The sequence below is a fragment of the Rousettus aegyptiacus genome, unplaced genomic scaffold (assembly GCF_014176215.1).
Source record: "Rousettus aegyptiacus isolate mRouAeg1 unplaced genomic scaffold, mRouAeg1.p scaffold_m13_p_12, whole genome shotgun sequence".
NCBI classification, from domain to species: Eukaryota; Metazoa; Chordata; class Mammalia; order Chiroptera; family Pteropodidae; genus Rousettus; species Rousettus aegyptiacus.
In genome coordinates this window covers 85,830,636-85,857,329 of record NW_023416287.1, presented here as the reverse complement: position 1 = coordinate 85,857,329, position 26,694 = coordinate 85,830,636, and the positions used below count along the sequence as shown (strand labels likewise).

General features: G+C 46.4%; 1 long non-coding RNA gene across 1 annotated transcript; it reads right to left on the bottom strand.

Annotated features, from left to right (window-relative positions):
- Positions 1-91: 91 nt before the first annotated feature.
- Positions 92-21,385, bottom strand: LOC107503917. The gene is made up of 4 exons (XR_004953496.1): positions 20,480-21,385; positions 17,573-18,036; positions 6,529-6,731; positions 92-6,347 (listed from the first exon to the last, which is right to left on the bottom strand). It is a non-coding gene; the product is annotated as an uncharacterized LOC107503917 (long non-coding RNA).
- Positions 21,386-26,694: the final 5,309 nt, after the last annotated feature.

Genomic DNA, 26,694 nt, shown 5'->3' with positions numbered 1-26,694 from the left:
GGGGAAATAAAAGAATATAAAAAAGAAAAGAAAAAAGAAAAAGAAAATAACATCTTATAAATTACATACCTACTCTTATCTAAAAGAAAAGCTTTTAGGAAAAAGTAGAAATAGAAGGGAACATCATTAATCAGATGAAGGATTTTTACCAAAAACCTAGGGTAATAATATCATGAATTCTGGAGTAGTCCCATTAAAAGCAACAGCAAGGCAAGGAGGGCAGCTATCATAATTCAACAGTACACAGGAAGTCCTTGTGAATGTACTAAAAAGAAAGGAAGAAAGCGAAAAGAATGTGTGAGGTTTGGAAAGAAAATGAATAAATATTTCTAGGCATTGAAAATGCAGAGACATCAACAGATAATCCGTTGGAACTGATAAAGAATTCAGCAAGGTTGCTGATTACAAGATCAACATACAAAACTCAATGTATGTTTGCCTATATGTCAGCAACAACAATTTAGGAAATCAAATTGAAAAAAAAAAATCAGCCGATTCACAAAGCAACAAAAACTGTAAAGAACCTAAGAAACACACATCATATAAAATGTTCAAGAATTTAATGGAAAAACTCATAGAACTTTATTAAAGGACATAAAAGATCTGAAAATGGGTAAGCAGACTCAATAACATAGAAGTATCACTTCTGTCTAAATTATAAATTTAACTAAATTCTAAATGAAATCCCTATAGAATATTTTGAGTTTCTAAATTGATTCTAAAATTTGTTAAAGTTTATATTACGAAAAATAAGGATCATTTGGGAAAAGATGAACAATGAGGTGGGCAGAGTTGCTGCCCTGCAGATACCAAAAATATTCAAGACAATTACAGAAGTTAAAAAAGACAGTGATTTGGGCGGAGAAACTGGGCACTGGATCAGAACAGAGAGCCCGATGCAAATCTACACATACACACTGAAGTGAGAGCTGATGACAGCCACGAAGGGATGGGAACACTGGCTTTTCACATGAGAAAACATCATTAGATTCCTAAGCCCATTCGACAAAAATAAATTCTGGAAGAATTGCCGACCTCAACATGAAAACCGCAACATCAAACTACCGGGATGCGTAGGCGAGCGTCTTGACAACCTGGGGTGGATATGCTTTTTGCGCATCTGCCAAGACCTTCCGCCCACCCTGGCTACCTTGGGCTAGTTCCCTACGCTGGGACTCTTGCTTTGCCGAGGAGCATTTTAAGTAGCCCTTTCTCCACCTGCTTTCCAGCCAAGGTGCGCACGTGAGCCGGGCTGGCCAATCAGGCTTCGGGAGGAAGTGGGGACGCGGCAGGCTGGCCGCTGGCTCCAGGAACCTCTCTGGAGCAGGGAGGGGCAGAGGCAGGACTGGAGGCATTTTCCTGAAAGAGCTGGTTGGGTCACTGAGTCTCAGGCCTCTTTTCCCATCACTCTCAAATGTTGTGTGGGATCCTTAGCATCTGTCATAGGTTTCTTTTCTGTTTAAACTGGTCAGAGTGGATTCTATTGCCTACAACTGCCTATAACGGACATACTCAGAACTGAAAGCATCTTTATAACAAAAGAGGCCACAATCGAAGTTAGAGGTTTAAAAAAACGGCTTGGAGAAGGTATTTGCAGGATCTGCTACAAAGAAATTGCTAAATATATGTTTATTTTAATCAGAGAATTTGTTTAATGAAGAAAAAAAATCGATAAACAAATAAATAAGAGAATGAATGTACCCCACTAGGAAAAGGGAAGGAATGAAAACAGGTAATTTTCAAAAGTGGAAATCCGAATGCCTTTATTTTCAATTCAGTTTTAAATTATGCAAGTACTTCATTCTCCTGAACTAAAGATAACAGACCATGAAGATTCATTTATAATGATTTCAAGTCTTTTAAAAATAACTAACGTTTGTTTTTCCCCTCCTGGCAGTGCAGTGTCCTTCGTAATGATTCCGTATCTCGGCGTAGCCATGAACCCACGCCCCCCAAGGCTACAGTCGTGACACACTTGCCATTCACGGGCCAAGCCACAGGATGCCACTGTTGCATTTGAGCTATAATCAACTTTCACTGAAACGGAGGTAAATGGAGAAAAAAAAAAAAACCAGAAAAATCTTTTTTACTTTTTACATGACGATGATTTAAGGTTTAAAATTCAAACCTTTTCTTTCAAGTTCTAATTTTTTAAATCCCATATTTTAATTTTTGAAATCACATATTGAAATTATCTGAGTCTTTCATTAATTACGGTCCAGAATCAAACCAAAACAAATTATTTTAGAATAGTTTAAAAGAATGTGAACGCCCGCAAATGCTTAGAACGAAGCCTTCCCACAGTTAAAGTCTCAAAGTGGTTTCTATGCCAGCTACGTGATGTCGATTGCTGTATGGACAGACGCATGAGACCTCTATGACGAATTACTTGCTAAAACGATATATTCACTAGTATCTAAACCTATCTGAATTTGTGTTTTAGTGGGGCCAAATCAATGTATTTTTGAAATCAAAGTGTCGGGTAAATCAAAGAACAGTTTTCCTTCGATTTACCCAAAGATACTTTATTTGTATTTCTGATTGAATCGCAAATGATAGTTGTACTTGACACTTTAAGATGTCTTTCTGACCCTGTCTCAGACTTGAGCAAGAATTAAAGGTTTATGAATTAACCATTACAGGTCACAGAGAAACTGACATTTGAAGGGAAGCATTCTTTATATCTTATGAGTAAATAAAATGTACAGAAAGGCGTTCCCGAAGTAGAATACGTCCTATTAAAAAGTGACTATAGTTATAAACATCTGGTCTGTGCATATAGAAAATAAACTATAGTCTCTCAAAGACCCGGTTGTTGAATTAGGGAGGCACAATGTGTCCATATAAAAAACCACGCCATTAGGAATATGAAGTGCCAAGATACTTTAAAGTGCCCAGTTCAGGAGAGGAGAGTCCCCAAGGACTGGAGCAGCTAGGGAAGGCTTTGGAGGAGGCAAGCCTGCAGGCTCAATGTCACCTCTTTGCAGAATTTTACCTGTCCTCCGCTTGGCCCAGCCAACCTCGTCCCCTTCCTTGCCGACTCAATCAGTCCCTACCCCCTGAAGATTTTCATAGCTCTTGGAACATGGGTTTAGTTTTAACTTTCGAAAAATTGTTCATTTATTTACTCAACAAATACTAGGGACTAAGTACACAACCAACATGGTCCCTGGAGCTTATGGTCTAATAAATGCATTGCAATTAACTTGCTTGCTCACTTCTCTTCCGGGGGACTGTGAGCTATTCAATACCCCCAGCGTGGAGGACAGAGCAGATTGCGAATAAATGCTGGCTGAATAAATGACGCACCAGGATGGGACAGAGGCAGGAAGTCAGAGATCAGCACGGCTGTCCAGCTAGCGGGTGGCGTGAGGGCAGGCACCGCTAACCAAGACGACGAAAGAGCAGGAGGACCTCGTGGTCCCCACAAGCAGCGAGGAAGAGGATGAAGGCAGGACCCATTCCGAGGATGGCTTTGCGAGGTGGCTTTGTTTCTGGCCTTGCGCTTCGCTAACCCATGGCCCTGGCAGCCCTGACAGGTGACTGACTTAACCCTGGGCCAGCCTTGTTAGTGTGAGCTGGGTCTGTCCACGCTGCAGAGGACTGGGACACCTCAGTGACGGGCAGCCTTGCTGGGAGGGCGACGTGGAGTGTCCCTGAGCCTGTTCTATTCGGGGAACTCAGCAAGGAGAGCAGGCCACTCCTGGCGTGCGAGTCACCATGCACCTGCCCCGGCTCTTGGCCACTCCTGGCGTGCAAGTCACGATGCACCTGCCCCGGCTCTTCACACGCGCCCGAGCCACACGCGCCCGAGCCACAGGTCTTAGTTAATTTAGAGTTAAGAGGTGACTCTTCTGGGGTCAGTGTGACTCACAGGAATGGGATATGAGCAAAGTGATGGGCTGAGTGATTGCAAGGTAATAAATTTTTAAACTTAACCGAAACAACCTGAGTCTGACTTCGGGATACTGGTTGCCTCAGCAACAGAGAGGTTAAAGCAGCAATAAATTATCAAATAGAGCTGTTAGCGTTTTACGACATGGTATCAGCTCGCTAGTGTTGGCTGCTAAACACAATCCAGCATGGTGAAATTATCTGCGAGTCATATCAAAGAGAAAAAGAAGACCCTGACAAAGGTCCAAGGTCCAAGCGGGCTTCGGCCCTCGCCTGAGACGGCTTAGAGAGCCAAAGCCCTTGGGCCTAGTCTCTGTCCTTGCTCACCGTGTGACCCATTGGGAGGTTCCTTTTGCCCCTGGGTATCTCGCTGTCCCCTGAGAGGAGAGACATTATCAGGCTCCAGGGAACTGACATTCATGAAAATGCCCTAAAACCAGGAAAATGCTCTGTGAAAAAAAAAGTATCTCTAAAAGCTGAGGAGAAAATTAGTTAAAGAAGAGCAACAATAAAGCTGTCATATTTTAATAAGAAACACCTGTCAGCCAGCAGTTTAGATGAGTGAGATTATCCTATCAAAAATCCCACATCTTCCACGACTGCAACATCGCTTTATGTTAACACTCGTACTTGACCTGCAGAGAACCGGTCGGGGTACGAGGTCAGTCAGACGTTTTTGGCGAGGTCCTAAGTGGAGACACGGAGCAGCCTAAGCCCACGCAGGCTGTCCCCTGCGGCCTGCCCCGTGGAGGTGTGGAAGTCCTTGAGTACGGATGTGGCTATATGATATTTTTGCCTGATCCATATAGCACTTGAATTTCTTTTTTGGGAAACCATCCCCCCCCCACCTCCAGAATATGTGGGGTTAAGAAGCGATTGACTAAGCTCCTGACCCAAGTTCTAAGCCAATAGAAGCAATGAAACACAATGACGGCGCTTCCTCTCTGGCCAGTTCTGTCTGCAAGGCTTCACCTGGGTCCGCTGTAGACTCCGTACTTAGCAGGACTGTCCCACGTTCCGGGAATCTGGCTAAGGAAGAAGCCGGCTCAGGGAGCAGCCGAGAGAGAGATCAGAGGGACTGAGTCCGTCTGGGAGACAGAATTCGGCCAGCCTCGAAGCTCTCTTTAACCGTCGTCGCCCTGTTGCATTTGGGGCCTAACGTGGCAATGAAGAGTCTTGACTAATATTTCACGCCTTGGGCAACCAGCAACCTCTGCCCTTCCCACACTAGAGATAGCTCTCCCCTTTTCCTCACGGCTTCTACTTCTGCTCCTCACTTCAGCACAGAGCCCTCGAGGAGGACGGAAGGCAGGGCCGGGGCTGCCGAGAAGGTGTTCGCACCTTCCCTGCTGCCACCCTGGCTGCGTGGGTGAGCGGCGGCCACAGTGACGGCCGACGCGAGCCACTCTCTCCACACGGCAAAGCGCCTCATAACGTCCCTCTCCCGCGCCTGCCTTCGCATCAGTGATACATTTTCTCTCTTTCCTTCCTTATCCATGAACTTCTCCTCCCCTACAGTCTTGTTTGAAAGCCACTTTAGTACAGGAATCATTTCTTTTGCGCTCCATACTGTTTGGAATCATAAAACATGGTCTCTCTCTCTCTCTCCCTGCTTGGGAAGCTCGGGGATAATGGAGGAGAATTTGAAGTTCGGAGAGAGTAAATGAGGAGGCCTAGGACCAGAGGACAAAGGGAAAGGAAAGTCGACCTTTTGATTTTGAGGAGACCGGGAGAGTCATTCGGGGAAGAGGAGGGACTCCTCAGTGCATAAGACAGCTTACGTGCCAGTGGGTCACACAGAGAGCAGCCCGTTAAGCACAGGATTCTGGAGGAGGAGAGTCAAGATGCCACTAAATTCTAGAATGTTTTCATTAGACAATGCCTGAGAGAGGATCTAATCTGACACACATAGCTCCTTTTATTTAAGTAAAATTAAATCTTAAGCCTCAATTTCACCATTTAAAAAAGGAGACAACACAGCCAATAGTTCCCACAATATGCTGGGGTCAAGGACGCACTCAAGGTCCCTCAGGGTCCGCCCAGCAGAGGAACGTGGCTCTTCCCTGTTTTATTAGTTCTGCTTACTCACGTGATCTTTTACAAAAGCAAATATCTAAGTTAAGTTTGAAAACCCAAGGATTAGGTTCATTTCCTCTGTAGGACTAATTAGCAATAACGTCTTCTTTCTTTTGAGCCAGATCATCTGGCCCCTCCTTGGTCAACCTTCTTCAGTTTCCCTACCTGCTGTTCACCGGAACCCAGATTTCTGCTTCGCCTCCCCCAATGCCCCCATGGTCTTTTTTGCTGCCACCAAGACATCGACTCACGTTTCAGGGCAAAAGACACCCCGATCTGTCGGTTCAGCTCGAACTTTACCCAATGCCTCTGCGGCTGTCCAGTGCAACCCTCACGGTCCACAGGGCCCCTCTGCCGGGACGCTTTGCCCACGGCTCCTGCACCAAAGGAAAAGAGAAGAAGCTGAAATCACCCCACGGAGCGGAGGTGCCATGGAGCAAGTGGGTAAAATGAGGCTCTTGGCTGATCCGATGTTCAGTTTCCCAGTTCTCTGACCCCCGCATGGAGAGTAAGGGTGACCTCGGCGGGTGCGGAGCGGAGTGAGGGCTAGAAACTTACCCACGTGGAAATCGTCGTTGACCTTGACCAAAGCCATTCTGGTGGAGTATTCCAGGCGAGAGCTTGATCTAACGCATCGACAATTATCGGGTCGGAAACATACCGAGATGACAGAGGTTGTCACTGGGTGGCTAGAGACTCTGCCATATTTATCATCTTCCTTGCTTGCCTGGGCCTCTTCCAATGTAGTGAATATCTGCTGACTTCATAAAAATAAAGAAGAACGGCAAACCATATATGATAAAACAGAAAAAAAATTATCTGGAATTTTTCAGATTAAATCTGCCCCACCCCGCCCCATTTATTTTTAACCTGCTTAGCTCATCTGCCAATGTGTTCACGAAATTTTAGAAATGGGCAAAATCAAATATCACAAATTACCAATTCACATTTTAAAAGTCTTTGTGCAGAATATAAAAGACCTTTTATAATTTATTTAGGCAATCCACGGTAGTTGGACTTTTGAGTTGTTTTCAAGTAAACTCCTACTGTTAAGACATTTTGGTTGCTTCGATCTTGGCCCTGACAAACCGACATGAAGCCAAAATAACTGAGTGAAAATAAATAACAAATAAAGGAGAGTGAGAAAAGGAGGGAAACAACTGGCTAAATTCTTAAAAAAATAGAAAAAATTGCTTAGAAAAAGAAGAGGTTTAAAAAATCCCCCTCGGCACACACAATTTGCCAATATTTGGGGGAGAAAAGAAAAAACAAACAAACAGTGATTAGAGATTATTCATTTTCAACCAAATTATCATCATTATTTTTAGAAATTATTGACTCAACTAAATTACTTTCAACGAAATGGTGTGTGTGCCCCCTTCTGGGCCAACGCTTAAGTAGCCACTTGGGGAGTTGATGAGCGTCTAGTGGTATAAACTGAGTGTTTATCTTAATATTTGCAAGATTGCTCTCTAACGGCCAGTCGTTTTTGCTCAAATCTCAGATCTGGTAGTGGCTCTGATTCATCCCTGACGTCGTCCACCCGCAAGGCAACCAGAAGGCACCACCTCGCACTCAGCACTCAAATTCGACATCTGCCTGGGTCGCATCCCTGGGCCCCGGGCATGAATTCAGCCCCTTCTCCTCCACGCTGATCACGAGACCCACAGTGGCCTCTGCAGGGAGGGGAGGAAAGGGAGCTGTCTGCGTCCAGCGCCCAAAACTTGCCCGGTACATAAGAAAAATGAAGAGGCACCTCTGAAAGTAATGTGCTTCCTCCTGCTCCTAGTCCATCCTCAAAACAGTAAGCGGATGCTTCGTAGTTTTCAAATGGAAACAGTCACAGCAGCCATGTCAGTCCTGACTCCGATGCCGTCACCTGCCTTCTCCCGGTCTCTCGGTTCAGACTGGGAGCCGAAAACAAGACCGGGCAGCACATTTGCCCATAAAGGCACGATGCGAACTCCCATTTCCAAGGCGGGCGCATTCATTTCTGGCACCTAAAGTTGCTTAGCTGGTTCCTTAGAGCTGTGGCACTGAATTCATTTCCAGGTATGACTCAAACCGCCAAGCATTCTTCATCCTGACTGCCAGGAACAAAGGTGAGAACCCAGCCCAGGTGAGTTCCTTAGAATATACTCTATCCTGTACGAAAGCCAGCCTGCTTTACCTCGTCTCCGGGCAGCATATGCGTCTTATTCCACGAATGATGCTTTTTCTGAACCAGTTGAAAGTAAGTTTCAGACATCATGACACTCGCCAGAAGTACCTGGCCAGCAACCCCCACGAAAGGACATCCTCTGACCCAACCACAACGCCGTTATCACACCGGAGCAAATTAACATTAATAGTATCTGACGTGCAGTTCATGTTCAACTTCCACAAGAGTCTCCAGAACATCACTTATAGCTTTAAAATTGTTTCATCAGACATTGTCTTTGGCTGTCATGTCTCTTGCAGCCTAAAAAGAGTGTCGACTTAGACTAGTCCCCGTGCCTTTTTTTGCTTTGCCATGTTCGCCTGTTTCACACGACTCAGATTTCTTTATGTCCACACCAACTGTCTTATTGAATCTCCCACATCCTGGACTGTCTGATTGTTCCCTGAGGATCGGATTCGGGTTAACCATCCTGGGCCAGAACGCTCTACCACAGATGAGGGTACTTACTGCATCGGATCGGAAAGCAGGTAACACTAGGACACCCTGATGCTGAGTCTGATCACTCTCCAATCACTTTAATCTTTAAAAATAAAATTAACGAACCACGCAGTGAACAGATCTGCATTTCTAATGGCCTCTGTGCGAGATGAAAGCCGATGTATCGCTCAGAACAATCTTCATGAATGGCAGCTTTCGCGATTCTTTAATTCCACTGTGAGCACCGAGCCTTCCCCACTGCTGTGCAGGGGATGTTTAAAAAGCCTGTGAACTAATATTGGTTACCTTTTATAGAATCTGGAATGGTTTCTATCAAGAGCAAAACCAAAACAACACCTTGAAAAAAAAAAAAAACCCAAGCATCACAAGCTGTGAGTTTTTAAGCCGAATTCCAAACCAAGACAAATTGCTAAGGACAGGAGGCGGTGGGGCTGCAAATGTGGCCTCTGTTTTGTTCCCGGGAGGGTCATTGGTCACCTCACCTGGGCTGCTCATGTTTTGGAAGTCACGTCAACAAACCCCATCCCTGCCAGCAGATAAGCAGGCAGCCTCCAGGCCCGAAGCAGGCCGTGGGCTTGCACCGAGTCTGACGTATCTCAGGATCTCTGGCCCGTGGCAAGTCACCTGGCACTACGCCTGGGCTTGGGACGGACCTGTCGCGACTCTTCGATCACCCCAACTTGACCCTTGTCTGCGGTGTGATTTCTGGGGTGGAAACGGCTCTTCTGCACCCTCCAGTCCTTTCCTGTCTGCTCTAGCTGCAGACAACTCCAACTCTGTGCCCGGCGACGATGCGGCTGCCTGAGAAGCCGTCCACCTGAGGAGCTGGACTGTCAGCGAGCACGCGAGGGCCTTCGGGGGACCCAGGAACAGCAGGTTCCACATCAGGGGCCCTTCTCGGTAGCACCGCTGGGGCGAGGTCATGGCTCTCGAGCCGCCTCCCTGGGAAAGCTGAGATGACCATGTCAAAAACGTACCTATGAAGCCCCTGCTGTATGCTAGGCGCAGCCGACCCCAGCCCCCTCCAAGCTGTCGGCAGGAAAGGCTGGCCTGGCAGGGCGTTCACAGTGGTTATGGGAGCAGTTGGGGTCCTCAGCACCTCCAGGTGCAGCGGCTAGGGCTGGGGCAGGCAGCAGGGGCGGCCAGAGGTGGTGGTGTGCGCGCTCGGCCGCGGGGCCAGCTGCGGGTGTCTGTGCAGAGGTGGGGGCTGGTCTCAGGCACGCATGGAGTAGCGGGGGTCCGGGCCAGCTGTGGGCACACTGGCAGCCGTGCACCCCCACAGCTGCCGCAGGGATGTGCGCAGCAGCGCAGGCGGGCGAGGGCAGCCAGACCAGCGGGCTGCAGGGGGCAGCTGCAAGCGGGTCCTGCCGTGCAGCCCGGTGACAGCGGACGGGGCCAGAGCTGGGCCCGCAGCAGCTGCGGGGCCCTGGCGCTTGGCGTGTGCACTTGTGGCTGCCGGGTCTTGCCATGGGGCACATGGCAGAGGAGGCCAGTGACGGGCGTTGCACCAGGGGTGTGCGCGTGCACAGCTAGCGGGGCTTGCTGCTGGCGAGCCCCGTGGTGCCGCCGGTGACAGGAGAAGGGACCGATCCGGGTCCCCACGCAGCTTCCAGGGCTCCGGCTGTCGGCTTGTCCTCCTGTAGCTGCAGGGTGTCCCCTCTCATGTGTGCAGGGCCGCGGAGGCCGGCGACAGGGTCAGAACGGTGCACGCCAGAGGGCTGGCCCCAAGCATGAGCATCGTAGTGGGGGCGAGGGTCAGCTGTCGGGCGCAGGCTGGCGTTCTGTGCTGCTGCGGCCCAGGCAGGGGCCGGGCGGGACGGGGACCGGGAGGGCTTCGGGTGTCTGGCATCCGTAAACGAGAATTCCTGTGGGATGAAAACGGGTGACATCTGCAGGGGGCCCTCCACGGCTGTGCTGGCCACTGCTTTCCTCAGTGGCAAAAGCTGGGGGACCCCTGCAGAGCAGGCCCCCAGGAGGCGCGGCAGGTCCAGCTTCACGGCTGCCCCCGGCAGCCCCTGGCCCCCTTGCTCCTCGCCGCCTCTGTGACGTCTCAGCTTTGCTGGTTGCTGGGTGGGGTGAAGCCAAAGCAGAACATGTGTGTGGAACCCCAAAAGGCTGGGAGGCTGGTCAGCCGCCCCACTCTCCCCTCCCCGAAGAGCGGCCCCCTTTCGGGGGGAGCGCCGGCCAGCGCAGAGCAGGGCTGGCCTGGGCATGGACGCTGTGGGCGCAGGACGCCGGCCTTCCTGCCCCTGCGCTGCGGCTGCTCCTGCCGCGCCACTGGGGCGTCAGCTCCCCCAAAGGAGCGAACTGCCGATCTTTACGGGGGACAGAGAATGGGGTCCCCTACGTCGCCACCTCCGTCTTTCTGGGAGTTTCATCTCTGCATTAGGAAGAATTGGGGGTGGGGAAGAAAGGAGTTTTTTTTTTTTTTTTTTAATGTATTTTGAAATGACTCGAATCCTTTCCTTGCTGAAATGTCAGACTTGCAAAACGGTTTTCAGGAAGAGAACATGTCTAAAGGAGTCTGAGGGCGTGTCTTATCACTTAGGATTTGGTCGGAGTTTATATTGATTGACTACATAGAGGAGAGTCTGGGCAGCTGTTCCCAGCCTTCCAGCACCTTCTTCCAAGTGCAGACCTAGTTCTGTCACACTTGATGGATTTTTTCGGTCCACACGGCTTCTTATCGCCCCTTCTCTTTTGGGGGAGATGCACTGCTGATAAGAAAATGGGCTGAACATTCAATCGATAGCAGTTACATAAATATTCTCAGGCTGTGTAAATAAAACTGCTTTTAAGTGACTATATTTTCAGCTCCTCGCAGCAGCAACTTTACCAAATGCTCTCTTGGGAAATGCCCTCAATAAATATTAGATTTGAAAAGAGTTTTGTGAACTCAGACTCACTACGAGAAGTCACAGAAGACAGTCCTTATTCAAATGGCCTCTGTTTTCAGCTGTCATTTCCGTTTTCAAGGTAATAAAGTGTCTTCCTCACTGAACTCAAGATTCACTTTTCAATTATAAATCACGCTGCAGAACCAAAGGACAGCCAGGGAAAAGCGAAACACTGAGCAGAGTCATGTCGAAAGTCAGACGTGCTCGGTTCCGTCATTTGTGGGCAGGAGAGCTTCCCGTCCTTTGTAAATCAATCATGGCTGGGGAGATTAGAGAAAGAGGGGAGAGAGAGAGAGAGAGAGACACACACACAGAGGGAGGGAGGGAGAGAAGGAGCGAGGGAGGGACAAAGAGAGAGAGAGAGACAGACAGACAGACAGAGACAGAGAGACAGCGTGAATTCAAGGGGCCTGTGCTTCTCCTCCAGCGTGGGCTACAGGGTAAACACCCACATAACTAAAATCATCTTGCTTTGCTCTACCTCGGGAGTGGCTTGTTGTGTAGACTTCAGAGTTTAAGACAGATGACATCCTTGTGTGTGAATCACTTCGTAAAAGTAGATCGGGAAGTTTACCATAATTCCTTCAGACCTCTGAACACACTAAAGCAATAATTCACTATTAAGTGGGCTCCTCGGGGTGACTTCTTCCGGGGGTGGCGTCTTCTCACTGGGAGACTCCTCCGTGATCTGCAGTCAGGAAGCCTCCCGATGCTCTGCTCTCGTCACCTTCTCTCTGCATGTCCACAGGAAGAGTGTCTGGGCTCCAGGTTTGGAAGGCGGCAGGTTGGGTTTTGTGCCTCTGGCATGAGGAGGCATGATCCACGCCCGGGAATGGCGAGGAGACACCCCCTGAAAGACACCACTCATGCGGGCACCGGAGCGGCAGGATTTGCCCCCTGCGGTCATCCGGCCTTTCTGTGGCACTTTGAGAAAGGCCAGCCTGGGAGCCCGACCCTCAGGTTCGTTAGGAAGCTCGGCCCTCAGGTTCGTTAGGAAGCTGTGACTATCAAACACTCTTCCTCTGAGACACCCGAGGAACATTGCGTCTTTGTTTGATTTAGAACGTGGCCAAATGATAAATGTTTCAAATCATATTTCTGATTTGCAAAAATAATAATAACTGATTGGTGGCTTAACTTTCAACTGCTGAAATGAAGAAATAGAATTTGGGGGGTGGTGGAAGATGGGGTGGGGGGGAAACAGTCAAGTATTTATAAAATTATGCACTGAAACTAAGAAGGCCTACTTAAAGACTGACGGCTTACATTTGTTTAAAATGCAATTACTTTTGGCCTTTGTAATTCTGTCCCTCTTTCATGGGCGAAGACAAGAATTCCACAAACAATGCCAGCCAGTGGGACTTAATATCCAAGAGAGGACTGGGGTGGTCCAGGATGAAACCAAGTCACGTGCTTGGGTAGCCAGCACCGTCGGCGAGCTCCAGGCTCCACGCTCGATGGTCCGCTTTCCCGTTTCCTTCTGCAGCAGCGGGGCCTCGTCTCCACTGGTCACCAGTGGTGTGACTGCCACTCCGATGACCGGTCTCCTAAAAGCTCCGCGATCCTTCGTTCACACCCACGTTTTTCAGTTTCATTATTAAGCCAACGGGTTTTTAGACAGCCTTACCTTTTTCCTGCGCCATTTTCTCTTCTCACGGCTCTGCTGTTTTGCTTTTGAATTTAGTTTCTTCTTTTCTCACAGACACACACACACACACACACACATTCTAATTTGGGAAGAACTAAACCTAATTTTCAATTACATGGTTAGCGACTTAAAAACAAAACAAAACAGATCTCACTATAATGTTACGGCATGAAACAAGGTGAGGCTTATCATTCGGGGCCCTGAAAATTTTCCAAAGGAGACAGAGGTACAGGGAGGGGAGCACGTGTCAGGTCCCAGAGCCCTGGGTTTCCGGGCCCCGGTGTGCACAGAGCCACTGAGTGTTAAAGCCAGCGAAACCCCACGGGAACGCTGGTCCAGACCTCTCGCTGACTGTCCTCCGGGCCTCCCATGACTTCTCAGGAGAAGTGAGAAGATGCTACAACAAGTTCGTCCAAAAGCCAGTGAAGCAGTGAAAAAGCCAGCCCTCGGTGGCCCTTCACAGGCGTCAGAGTCTCTCACGTCGCTGTGCCGGGCTCATGGGCTGTGGCAGCCCCATCGACATGCTTCGAAGCCCAAGATGACAATCTCACACAACGGAAATGCTGCCGGTGTTGAAGAGGGACAGATATGGAAGTCAGAAAGTTGCTGAGGACGCTCAGGGAATCTTCAGCGCCTAGCTCGGTGTGAAGAGCGCATTCCTTTGGCTGGGTTCATTCTGGGGGTGTGCAGCCCCTCACGTAACCCCACACTTACACGTGCTCAGGAATTCATCACATGACCCCCACCCCCTCCCCGCCTTGCGGGAAAATAAAGCAGAACTTTCTGACTTGGTGGCGAACGGATCTGTGGAAGTCTAAATTGCTTTTAGATCTTTGCAAACAGTGATTGCAAGCCTGGTATTTTTCAAATACCTAATAATACAGTAGTACTTTACATAATTGCCTTCCCTAACAGTCGCAGGAAACTATAAATAGTCCTCTTAATATGCAGAGAAGTGTTGATATTCCCGATGTTCAATGTTCCCACGGGGAAGGGATGGAGCTGTAATCCCCACCTATTTCAGAAGCTGACACACTGAAAACTTGACAAGCACGTCCTTCTTCTTTTTTCTTTTGCCTCCTACAAATTCCCCCTTGCCGTCTGCATCCGCATCCACATCCTCCAAGCCACTTCAAGACACCCTCTCTTTCGCTGTTGCCTGGAGCCATTCCTGGGCCTTCTCACTGCCTTCACAGTAAGCCTCAAGCAAAGTCCTGAGAGAGCTGCCCTAACCTGCGCTCTAGAGAGGTGTGTGTGGTGGTCCTTTCTCTGCTTCTGCTTTCCAAGACCCCTGGAGGTGGGGTGCGCAAAGGCTGCCCAGTGTTACTTTACGGGGGCTCCCTTTTCTAGATGGCGGGGCTTTCATGCCTAGTTACAAAACCACAGGCGATTGAGCCTTGCAAAGAGCCTTTCCCCATATTTTTTATTAGAAATTGAGCCAGAATTATTCTGAACTTGGTTTAGGAGGAACGAAACTGGCAGTACTATTTCTGTAGACTTGTCGTCTACTAGGGTCAGAAGCAGATTTCAATCACTTTGGCCCTCACTTGCAGCCGGCAACATGTTCTGAGTCACATCTTCCAAGGCTCCGGGGACCTGACTGCTCCTGGCCTGGGTAGGCAGGGCCTGGGGAGGGTCTGGAGCCTCTGGGCCTCATCCAGGAGCTCTGTGAGGTGATGGAGGGCCCTGTAGAACCTTCTGGGTGGCGAGTGGAACTCGGTCGGATGGATCAGCACTGCGAATGCTCCCAGGAAAGCTGGGGGTCTGGGGACGGACTTCCGTTACACCAACTCTTCCTGCTGTCCCCGGAAGTCTAGTCCCTGCACCCGTGGACGTTTCAGAGTTGAGTTAATACAAGTACATTTCTAGGTCCCACACTTCCTAGGCATGCTGCCTGGCTCCCCCTCCCTTCTCATGGGTGCCCCCAAATGTAAAAACAAGGGTGCAGGCCGAGAGCATTGGACGTGCTCGTATTTAACCAGGCACCGCACACTGCTGTCTCCACATATATCTGTTAAGGGTGGGGGGGGGGCATCGCTTCAGCGCTGGGGTCACTATCCAAGTCAGGGGTGGGACTATGCTAAACCTCCCTCTCTTCTCTCCCCTAGGCGCTGACGGAGCTCTGGAGCCAGGAGGGAAAGCACGCAGGAGGGACCTGCGGGAGGGGGTGCTCCGCGCATCCTCTCTGTGACGTGAGATGGTATCCCGCTCGCTTGCACTGAGAAAAGATGGCAGACCCTTTCCAACAGAAAGCCTAAGTCTAATCTGGCTGACTGACTGGACGAGGCCTCGCTTTGTCGATTCATCGATAAGACAGCCACTTTTCGTAAATTAGATGAGCTAAATAGTTGTTCTGATGTCTTGAATAAAATAGATTTAAAGCTCTTGGTAAGGTAAAAGCATTTAGTCAAAAATATTTTATTGGTAAAGGCACATTAAAATGAACAGTATTTAGATTTTTCTAAATCTTCCTGGCAATATTGGGTGAAATAAAATGCCTTAAGTAATAAATAATAGGTTTAATTAATCAACACTTAGTTAGTTTTAGTAGAGTCTGTTTGGTTTTATTTTCCCCAAAATGAGAAACTAAATGACTTCAACAACCAAATAATAAATCTTTTTGTAAATTAGATGATTTTCCCTTTTTTTTTTTTTTTTTTTTTTGCCTTTTGATATAATCAAAGGAGGATCTGATTGAGTTGTCAGCTTGTCAGCTGATAGCTTAATAAAAGTCATTTTTGAAGATGGATTAGTATGTGATTTTTTGGAACACCCCTTGGAAGGAGTTCAGAGAACTGAGCATCATCGCTATAACAAATGCCTGCTATTTACTTACGGGAACAAAGACTGCAGAACTTACATCTAAAAAAAACGAAAACTTGAAAGAGAATTGAAGCTGAACCCTGTCTCGGTCCAGCCATCGGTAACGTTCAGCTGCAGGTGAATCCATCTCGTCAAGAGAGGCCATTTCAATAACATTGTGCTTTTATATGGAATAATTATATATCACCATTTGAAATATATTTATGTTGTTTTGATCAGCTGTGAACTAAGAGTAAGGGTAGCAATAGCTCAGTCGAGATAAAAATGAATGCTTTAGTGCCCTATGGTCACTGGAAATTTAAACAGTTTAAAATTTCAATTTATAGGCCTCAGTCTGTGGCAGAGGCATGGCAGGGTGCTCAGCGGCCGTTTTAAGCAGACGGAACCTTGAGATAAAATTCTGTGGGAGAAGCAGAGGGGAAATGTAGGTTCCGGAAGAAAAAGGAATCCTACGGGTGTTCGGAGAGTCAGGCAAGGGTGGTTCCCATCCCTTAAAAATGAATAATGGAGGTTTCCGACTATGGCATTTAGATTTCATTACGTATATTTAAAAGAATTCTGTAACCGTTTGTTTTTCAAATGCCAGGATTTACGGCACACTGGATAGTTCATCTTTTGTGACTATTGTGACTTAGGATGAAAAATGTAAATGTCAGTTAAACAATGTATGAGGGGGTAGGTCTCATTTTGTTTTGTTTTCATTAACATATAAGCTGCAACAGACAATTTTGAAATCTGCTGCCCCAGGAGACTCAGGTTTCTTGATACCAGACAGAATAGTTTTTCTTTCTCCTTCTCCTCTGCTCAGTTTTTCTCTCTCCTTCTCCTCTGCTCTTGTTAGTGACCAACCAATAGGCCTTCTGGGGCCACTTGAAAATAAACGCCCCGTTTCCTGCTACCTGAGTGTTTTTAAGCTTGAGCAACATTCATTCCCCTTTTAAAGGGAAAATACCGTATGGGTCCCCATTGCTGGCTTAAATGATTTCTACAGTAATGTTACTTACAAACGCAAAACTCCCTATTTAACCCTTTATACTCATAGCCCTCATACATCGATTTAGGAAAACAAAATGGACAAATCGAAAATAAACCCCCAAAGCAATAAGATTAAAATTTTAGTTAACACGACTGTTGGTACAGCCAAATGGCTGCTCCCTGGGGAGGGGAGGGTACAGCGCCGAGTGCTGTGGCAGTGGCTTCGTTCCAGTTTCATTTTGACATGCCCACCCTCCCGGGGGGGCGCAGAACTGCCCCCCCGACCACCTCCCCTTTTCTCTGTTCGACTCCCGTGAACGCCCTGAGGACAGCACAGGTGGTGTTATCAGTGATTTTGCTGGGTGCTGTCACTGGGCTTCGCCTGGGGAGGCCCCTCCTGTGTGTGTCAGACCCCACCATTCCTATCTCAATAGCCTAGGACGGTTACATCTCCTCAGGGACAAAAAGATTATGACTGTGATTGCAGGCGCCTCACTCCTGGAGCAGATTTAAAGTGTTTTTCCAATGACCCCGAATTTGTTTCCATTAAAATTTGTTTCAAGTTAGCAACAAAAGGAAAACACGAAATTTTAAACATACCTATTGTAGAAAACGTACGGGCCCTCGTCACATCCTCAGACCATCGGAGTTCTGTAGATCCCAGCCTGAGACCTGAAGACCACGACCCCGGCCACCGCCTGCGACCCGAAGGGCTGCGAATCTTGCCAGTTTCGGCAGGTCCAAGAAGACATGTAGGAAAGAGAGGTCATGGAAAGGTCTCCCTGTCCAACCACAGCAAGAAACTCAGAGCCGAAGCATCTCTGCTTTGCTCGCCCTGCCTGGCACGGTGCCCGGCACTCATGGCGAGCACGCAGTCATTTGTTTGTTCCTGTGACTTGAATTAAGGATCTGCATTATTATGTCACCCAGCATGGACCTCAGATGATTGTCTTTGTTTCTTAACACCCAGGATTAGCTTACCTGGTTCCATGGTCTCTGTCGATCCCAACTGGACCCTCTGCAGCCAGATGGTGGAGGTTTCTAAGTGCCCCCTCTATATCTCTCTATATAAAGAAATAGAATAGACAAAGTATATATGAGTTATATAGAACATGTTACATGTCATGTAATATATAAATTATAAGTTAAATATATAAATATAAAATAAAATACAGAGACATTGGGTGGGTGGCTCCAGCAAGCTCACCTCGAAGTTTCTGAAACTCAGCAGGCACTTAGATTGCGTGTTTCCATCCAGTGGTTTGGAGGGACCCTGTGGTGGCTGGGGCCACCATTACCAACCCTGATGGGACCCTAAATGTGTGGATATTTTGCACGTTATTCCCACATTGTCTTTATAATGGCAGCTTACACGGCCAGGTTTTCTATGGAGAAAGGAGAAAGGAGAAAGGGTTTCTCAGGACATTGTCCATCATCATCGTCCCGAGACTTTGATCAATAAATTTTCTTTCTAACAAAGAATTTCCTCTCGAAGATGGACGATGCCACTGAACTTTAACTCAGAGATCAAATATAACCAACACCTTTTTAAGTCAAGTCATGTCCACCCTTTCATCTTTCAGTCCTTAGTATATTTTGAGCCTTCGCTATCTTGACCCTTTAGCTTTCTTCCGGCTATATTATATCAAGGTCAAAGCCATGTGCATCAGCAACAAGCTTTCTTCTGCACCACGAGGTCTAATGACCAAACCCACAGACCTGAGAACCGCGTTACCTTCATTTAAATCTCACCTTTGCTTGCCAACTTCTGAGCTAGAATATAGGACGCAGTCAGGGAGCAGCAGAAAATCAAATTGCAGAAGTAGTCAGACTTTACGTCACGGTTGAGAAATATTTAGGTTTAAAGTGACTGATATATGGCGTGCACTCAATAAAGGGTAGATATCATTATTGATTGGGTGGGTCTTATAAAGGGAACTAGCAGACAACTTTAAGGAAGTGAGATTTATAATAAAAACTGAGACCCACAATCACAGGATTTAGCAATAGCTAAACCAAGAGAAGGAGGAGGATAAATGAGGCCTTAACTGAAAGAAGATTGAGGATGATTTGAGGGGCCCCAAAGGTACCAGCAAGACAGCCTTGATATTGTTGTGACAGGGGGAAGGTATAGGTTGTTTCTAGAGGGTCTGTCGAAATGCACACAGGGATGACGAGATGTAACGATAGTTAAATGTGACAAAACATAAAATCAATCATCAATCAATCAATGAATCAATCTCGCCTTTGTGACTTAGTTGCTCTCTGGCTTGAGAATGCCACTTAACCTGTCTGAGCCTGAGCCTTCTCATTTTAAAAATGGCTGTTGAAAGGACTGAGTGAGCCAGGTGCATAAGATTTTTAACATAATGACGCACACTAAAAGCACTCAATAAACAAGAGCTATATTTTTTCTTAACGGAAATTCACTCACTGCTTTGAATGAGATTTCCAAAGCCTTTATAAGGTGCAATCTCTTTTCTACAACTTAACTTCTTCCTGAGTTCTTCCAGAGCACAGCATGGCATCATGCACACAAGTCCATGCACAGTCTCCTGAGACCAGAGTGGCAGGCATACTGCACTAAGTTCGGGCGTCGGCTCTGCTCTTAACAAATAAGGGACGGACACATCGCTTAAAATAAGACAAGATTCTGTCAGACTCAAGAGCTAAACTTGCTCATATGGGCCTTAGGCCTTCCTGATATGTGAAATCTTGAATTCTTTCATGCTTGATTTGCTCTTCTTTCACTTTTAAATAACAGAATTTTACTTTTATATTACAGACTTCCAAAAGATTCTGAATGGAAATCTCTGACCCAAAAGGGACCACCTGGGCTGTCTTGTAGGAAGGGGCACTGGCCTCGGGAAGCCTGGGTGGCCGACTCAGCATCGTGAGCCTGGGGAACCCGGCCCCACTCCGGCCTCGGCTGCTTCTCCTATAGAAATGCCATGAGCTCCAGGGTCTTCAGTGCCCACCATGCTAAAAGTATCAGGCAAAGTCCACTCACAGCCCCACGGAAAGAGTAGAGAGGACATTTACAGGGCTCCACGCTTGACCAGGCACCGTCTCAACTGGTTCCGATAACGATGCCATGAGGTGTCACCGTCAGTCCCATTTTATGGATGAGACACAAACATCGAGAAATGAAGTGACAACGAAGGCTATTCAGTTCCTGGGCTGAGAGGAGATCGAGGACCCTGCTGTCTGGGTGGCTGGATTCCTAAATTTTCCCTAAACTTGTTGCCATTTGATTAGAGGAGAAACGACCTTATACCCTAAATCCAGAAGATGCTCTTTATGCTCATGGCTACTTGCCTAGTCACATGACTGTGGAGGCTGCGGGTGACGTCGCTCATTCATTAACTGGCTTAATGAGGGTTCCTTGGCCATGTCGGTACAGCACTATCTAAAGCGCGCCATGGGACAGGAGAGAACACAGGTGGCTAGGAAGATGGCACGCACCCCCCAGGTGCCCTTATTCACTGCCACAGCCCCGGGACTTACAACCGTCTGCGGCTGGCAGATGAACGGGCGACCGGAACTGGCAAGTTCAACTCTGGCCCTGCGGAAGGGTGACCGGCCTCTCCCAGGAGGATCTTCCTTCTGACCCACCACTCGAGACTCAGCCTCTTCCTCTCCACTCTCCACCCTGCAGCACATGCCAGCTGTGGTTGTTTTCCTTCTGTTTTCAGTGTTATCAAAGTCATACAGAGAGAGAGTTAAGAATTAAATCGTGCCCAGAGGCCGGCAATAAATCGCAGCGGTCCTTGACCCATCCTTGCCCCTCTCCCCACGCTCCAGCTCTAACGCCCGGGGGCGAGCACTCTGAACCCTTTGAGCAGGTGCTTCCAGCAACCTGCCTCACATCACTGTGTGATGCGCTTACAGGGCTGGTTATTGATGTATCTGTTTCAGATGGTATCTATCATCTATTATGATGGATCACTTTTTTTTAATTAAATCATATTAGCATGACCATGTGAATATGACTTGTTTCAAATGCTCCATCGGTTCTGCCATCGGGCTTACCTTTTATCTTGCCCTAGTGACCTGCCACCTCGGAGTCCCCTTTATTCCAGAGTATTCTCTCCCCAACCCTTTGACCTCCTGCTCCAGGTCGCCCTGCTGCTCTTGTCTCTCTGAAACTCCTTTTCACCCTTTTCCTGGGGTACACCCACTTTTTCCAGGATCCCAGTTCAATTTTCTCGGTTTACTCCTTCATCTTTCCAGAGCGTAAACTCCATTCGCTTTTCCTGACAGAATGAATGGAAGGCAGAGATTCTCAGTCCTAGTGTGTCTGAAAGCCATTTTGCCTCGTGTTTGAGTGAATTTAGCGGAGAGTCAAGTTCTAGATTAAACTGATTTTTCTTAGAAGGCATTGCCCCCTCGCCTCCCGCATCCGATGTGGAGAAGCCCAGGTTAAATATTTTTATTTTGGCTGTTGTGTAGGTTCTAAATTGCCAAGAGCTTACTCTTAATCCCTCATGGTTATCACTTCAGAGCACTTTATTTATTTTAAAGCTGTAAAGTTTTTTGCTACTAAGGATAGTATTTTGAGTTATTTAAAATTTTCCTTTCTTCCGTGATTAGTTCCATTTCCTCCATGTCTTTTTCGCAGTTCTTTGCTTGGGGCTTCTCCATGGTAGGGGTTCTCCTTGTGTGTCCGAGGATCATTGGTTATCTAGTATCAAAGGTTCCTAAAAAAGCTGATCGGAACCATTTGTCGATGGTTCCTCAGAAGGAACCAACCTTTGACCTTGAAAATATGTTTGCATTAGAAGTGGGGGGGGGGTGGTTCACATGTACTCACTGTGCCCCCTCGACCAGAATTCTGTCTCGTTACTTATTAACTTGTCCGTGCATCCATCACATGCTCCCTGAGCCTGGTGCTTTTGTTTCATTCCCCTTGGTAACCACAGTGCCTGGTCCCGAGAAAACGCTCAACAATGTTTTGTGAATAAATAGCTTATGAGAAGGTGAGGGCTTGACCAATATGGTCCATGGTTACTCAGAGAAGACTTCTCAAACCTGGTAAAAGTACTAAAAGATCAGCTCGGATATGTGTTTTTCCATAGTTTTGTTTTTTAATTTAATTTCCTTGGGAACAATTTCTTACCCAAAGGCTTACCGTATTAACTAGGCTATTCCTTCTCTCCTAAAATGGGCAGTCTAAGATCTAGGCCATGTCATAACCTAGAGCCTCTGGATGACCTCACAGCTGACCCTTCTGGCCCGTTTATTCACTCATTAATTAATTCTTTCAACAGGATTCCTAAGCAACGCGTCACGGAGATCTATTGGGCATAAACTATTTGGCAGGAATCATTTGACCACAGGATTGAGCTGCGAACAAGTGAAACAGATTCTCCCCTCTCACAGGCCTTAGTAAAAGCAACAAAAAATTATGTCTAAAGGGCTTCAGTGATTAGACGGTTTAACACATTTTTTTTCTGGGGAAAAATAGACTCATTCCGGAAGTGCAATTCTGTGACTTTTATTCAGAGCTCATTGGCACTTGTGAGGGATGAATGCATCTCTTAGTCGCTGTGTCATTTCTCGTGAGATGGGCAGCTCCGTGGAGCAGAAAGGTCAAGAGCTTTGGAGTCTGAGAAACCCAGACTCCAAGGAGGAGCTCACCCAGTCCCCGGGCCTTGGGCTGTCACCTAACTTCCCTGGGCCTCGGGGCGCTCGCCTGTGAAAAGGTGGGAGCAGCCCTGCCCTGGGGTGGTCAGGAGTCTCCTGAGGGAATACCTTCGCATGTCCACTCTTCTAGGCCCCAATTCTTAAACAGGATATGGAAAAAGTCCCTGATATTAGATATTAGATTTCCTTGATAAAGCTTATTGAGAGGTCTGAAATCTCCGATAAGGCTTTGAAAACACAGTTTCGAGAAATGACCTGTTTCTCTCTTTCCATGGGACGTGGTCTCCCGCCTGCCCTGAGCCTAACCAGGCCTTCATCACCAGTCTCTGCTGGGCCCCATGACCGAGGAGGAGGCCCCCACAAAACTGTGCCCTCGGTGGCTAGGGGCTTTGCGGTCTAGGTGCTGGGTCCTTCATTGACATTATCTAGTTTTGGTGTCTTAGGATCATGTATAACTTGCTTACCTCGGGTGCTTGCATTTTGGAACTTGTAAATGGCCTACTTGGTTCTAGGTCAAGGTTTGTGCTGAGATTCAGCTAATGAGAACAGATGCTTGTCATGCTTGTCATGCTCCAGTGATAGTCTGGACCTCTATCAAAAACCTCTTCCTGCCCACTCAGCCCCGGCCCAAGGCTGGAGTGAAGACACTGTGGAGAGTCCAGCAGCAACCAGGAGAGGGACGCCCAGGGCGGCAGTCACACCAGGGACTGTCACACTTGAGTAAAAACCTCACACATTTTCTGGGATAGGCAGAACAACCAGGTTTCCCTCAGCTTCCCCTTCCTTCCTGCCTCCCTCCCTCCCTCCTTTCCTTCCATCCTTCCTTCCATCCATCCTTCCTTCCTTTCCTATCTCTGCTTGGTTCCAGGTATTTGGGGACAGGTGACTAATATTTCCTGGTGCTACATATTGTGCATCAATAGCTTTTCCCCTCCAGCTTTGAGCTTAAATATTAAAGATGACAGTCCTTATTGTTGTTAGAAACTGCAAGTAAAAGAAAATTCTCATTTTGTGTACTCAAGCAAAATGACTTCATCAATTTCTCCTTGACTTACACAAAGGGAATTTGAAGTTAAAGTTCACGCTTTGAAAGGCATTATGTAAGAGACTTTTTTTCTCCACGTTGCACATCAAACTGACTTTTTATTCAACCCGTAAATGATATTGGGATAATTAAGATAAGCCTCTGAAACACTCTGTGAAGACAACCAGAAATTCCACTTATATTGTTAAAGGAGAAATTTTCACATTTATTGTCAATGGAAGCATTATACAGTAAATTATTGGCAGGCTTTATGTCTACATAGCACTTTTTGATTCACCTATTTCCCATAATATAAATTGGCTCATCTAAAGAGAAGAAAACTAAACACAGAAGAAAGAAAAAAAGGAGCTTAATTGTGGGTATTCTCTTTTAGGAACGATGTCCTTTTAGTTGCAATTTGTAGTAAAATTAGAGGGTACTGGGCTTATTTTATGCCATTTTTCTCCTGCCTCTTTAAAGGTTATTTCAGGTTTTAACTCTGTGGAATCTTAGCTTCACCGTATCTGGGGGCATGGGAAGGATCTGGGAGTTTGGGAGTGAGTGCTGAAAACAGGCAGCTGAGAATGGAGGATAAAATCTGTCTGAAGAGGAGGTAACACCAGTGTGTAGGTGACAATGCCTTAAGGCCTTGCCACTCAAACAGGGACCAGCAATTAGGGCAGGCCTGTTAAACACGTAGATCCTCAGGGGCCACCCAGATATTGAGTCAGAATCTGCATTTGAACAACATTCCTATTAACTTGTGAGAATTGCTGCTTTATGGGATATTTGAGATCACTGATGCAAACATTTTATAAAAGAGGGAATGGACTTATCCAGGGTCACTGACAGGCAACACAACCACCCGGACCACCCCTTGCTGCTTGTAACACCCTCTGGTTCTCTGTTTAACCTCTGTAGCACCTGAAGAAATAATCCCATTTTAATTCCTATTGCTGCTTATATATGCTTTTTTTCTTTTCTTCTTCTTAGTTAACATTGCTAGATATTTATTTATTTATTTTTCTCCCCCCCAAAAAAATCAACTTTGGCTTTGTTGATCCTCTCTAATATATATTTTATTTTTCATTAATTTCTGCTTTTACCTTTTTATCTTTCTTCTCTCTTTGGGCTCATGCTGCTATTTCTAGTTCTTAAGTTGGTTCTTCGGCTTATTAAGTTTTAGATTTTCTTCTTTTCTAATATAAACATCTACGTCTATAAATTGTTTTCTAAGTACCACTTTAGCTGCATCTGCCAAATTTCCACACATAATTTTTAGCTCATGTTTAGTTCTAAATATTTTCTAATTTTGATTCTGATTTTGTTTTTAATACACAAAGACATTTTAAATGTTTCATGTACATTTCTAAATCCATGGTTTTTTTAAATCATCCTTTTTTATTTCTAATGTAATTGAATTATGATTAAAGATATCAATCCTCTGAACTATTTGGCAAAATAGGTGTGTGGACATTGCCCCGCGAGATGCGGTCACGTTTGATGCCGAGAAGGCTTACCCTGGATGGAGCATGAAGGGTGGAAAAGGACGTGAACCAGCGGTTGTTGCTGACGTCATCCCTGGGATGTGAGACGCAGCTTGGCGACATCATGACGGAGAAAAGTGACAGTTTCCGGAGATCCCTGATCTGGTGGGTAAATGGGAAGGGAAAGTCAAGCATTACACGAGCTTTCTTACTCAAGTGGAAATCATGAACTATGGTGGGAAGACGAAGAGTTGACCGAGACAGGTATCTCCTCACGCTTGTTATAAAAGCTAGAAAATGTATGTGTCTATATAGAAACTCGTATAAAGCCCTTTCAAAAATGGAAGCTTCCTTCCGAAGACCTATATTTGGAATCCTGGGTGTGAAAGCAAAGCTGTGGCTACTTGCTCAGAGGCCTCCTCAGCTTCAAGGTGAAGATCAAGCCAGGCTGGAGTCTGGTTTCTGTGTTAGCTCCCAGCCTCGGTTTCTGCACACTCTGATCATTGCACATTTTTCCGTGATTATGGGCTGCTGGATGTGGCTGTGCAGGCAGCAAGGACTATGCATGGGATCCTGCTCTGGGCACGGCTAGTCCTTAGCCCCGTGTGCGGCCTCTCCCGCACCCAGCTGCCACCCGTGCCCTTGCCCTCAGGACGGCCACAGCAAATACTGCAAGTGCAATTTTGTTGGTCTTTCTTTTCGAAAACTCACATCTAGAAGGAGATGAGACAGCAAAAGGACTGCATTCTATTAGAAAAGGTAGCCCTTAGAGGATAAAATGCACTGGAAACTCTAAACACCAGAATAGTCATGGAAGCCTCACCACCATCGTGAAAAGTCTGAAATAATCCTCAATGTCAAAGAGTAGGGGAATGTAGAAAAGTTGAGGAAGGTCACCACATATGACGACACAGATGAGTTGTTTTCAACTCTGACGGGTGCAACACCACTTTTTTATGGTTAATACATATTTCATAATACCCCCATTTGTTATCCCAAAATTTATAGACAAGATATATACCCAAGTGCATAATTTTTACATTAAGGTATAATTGACATATAACATTATATTAGTTCCAGGTGTACAACATAATGATTTGATATTTGTATATATTACAAAATGATCACCACAATGTAAGTCTACTTAACATTCATTTTACCAAACATGGTTACTAAAATTTTTTTTTCTTGTGATGAGAACTTTTAAGATCTATTCTCTAGCAACTTTCAAATATGCAGTATAGCACAGCAGGTCCTGAAATAATCAAGTTTCCTTCAACAGTGTTTCACGATAATGTTGATGAAATGCCATAGGAACTTAATTCTTGTTTATATCAATTAGCCTATGGTAAAATTGGTCTCATTATACCTTGTTTCACCATAGTTTCAAGTACCTATCAATGACTTTAAGTGAGGAACTACTGTATTATTAACTATAGTCACCATCTGCATATTATATCCCCATGACTTATTTATCTTATAACTTGAAGTTTGTATCTTTGACTCTTCAAGTGCATAATTTTTTTAAAATATATAATGGCATGGCTATAATAGAAACAAGTTTA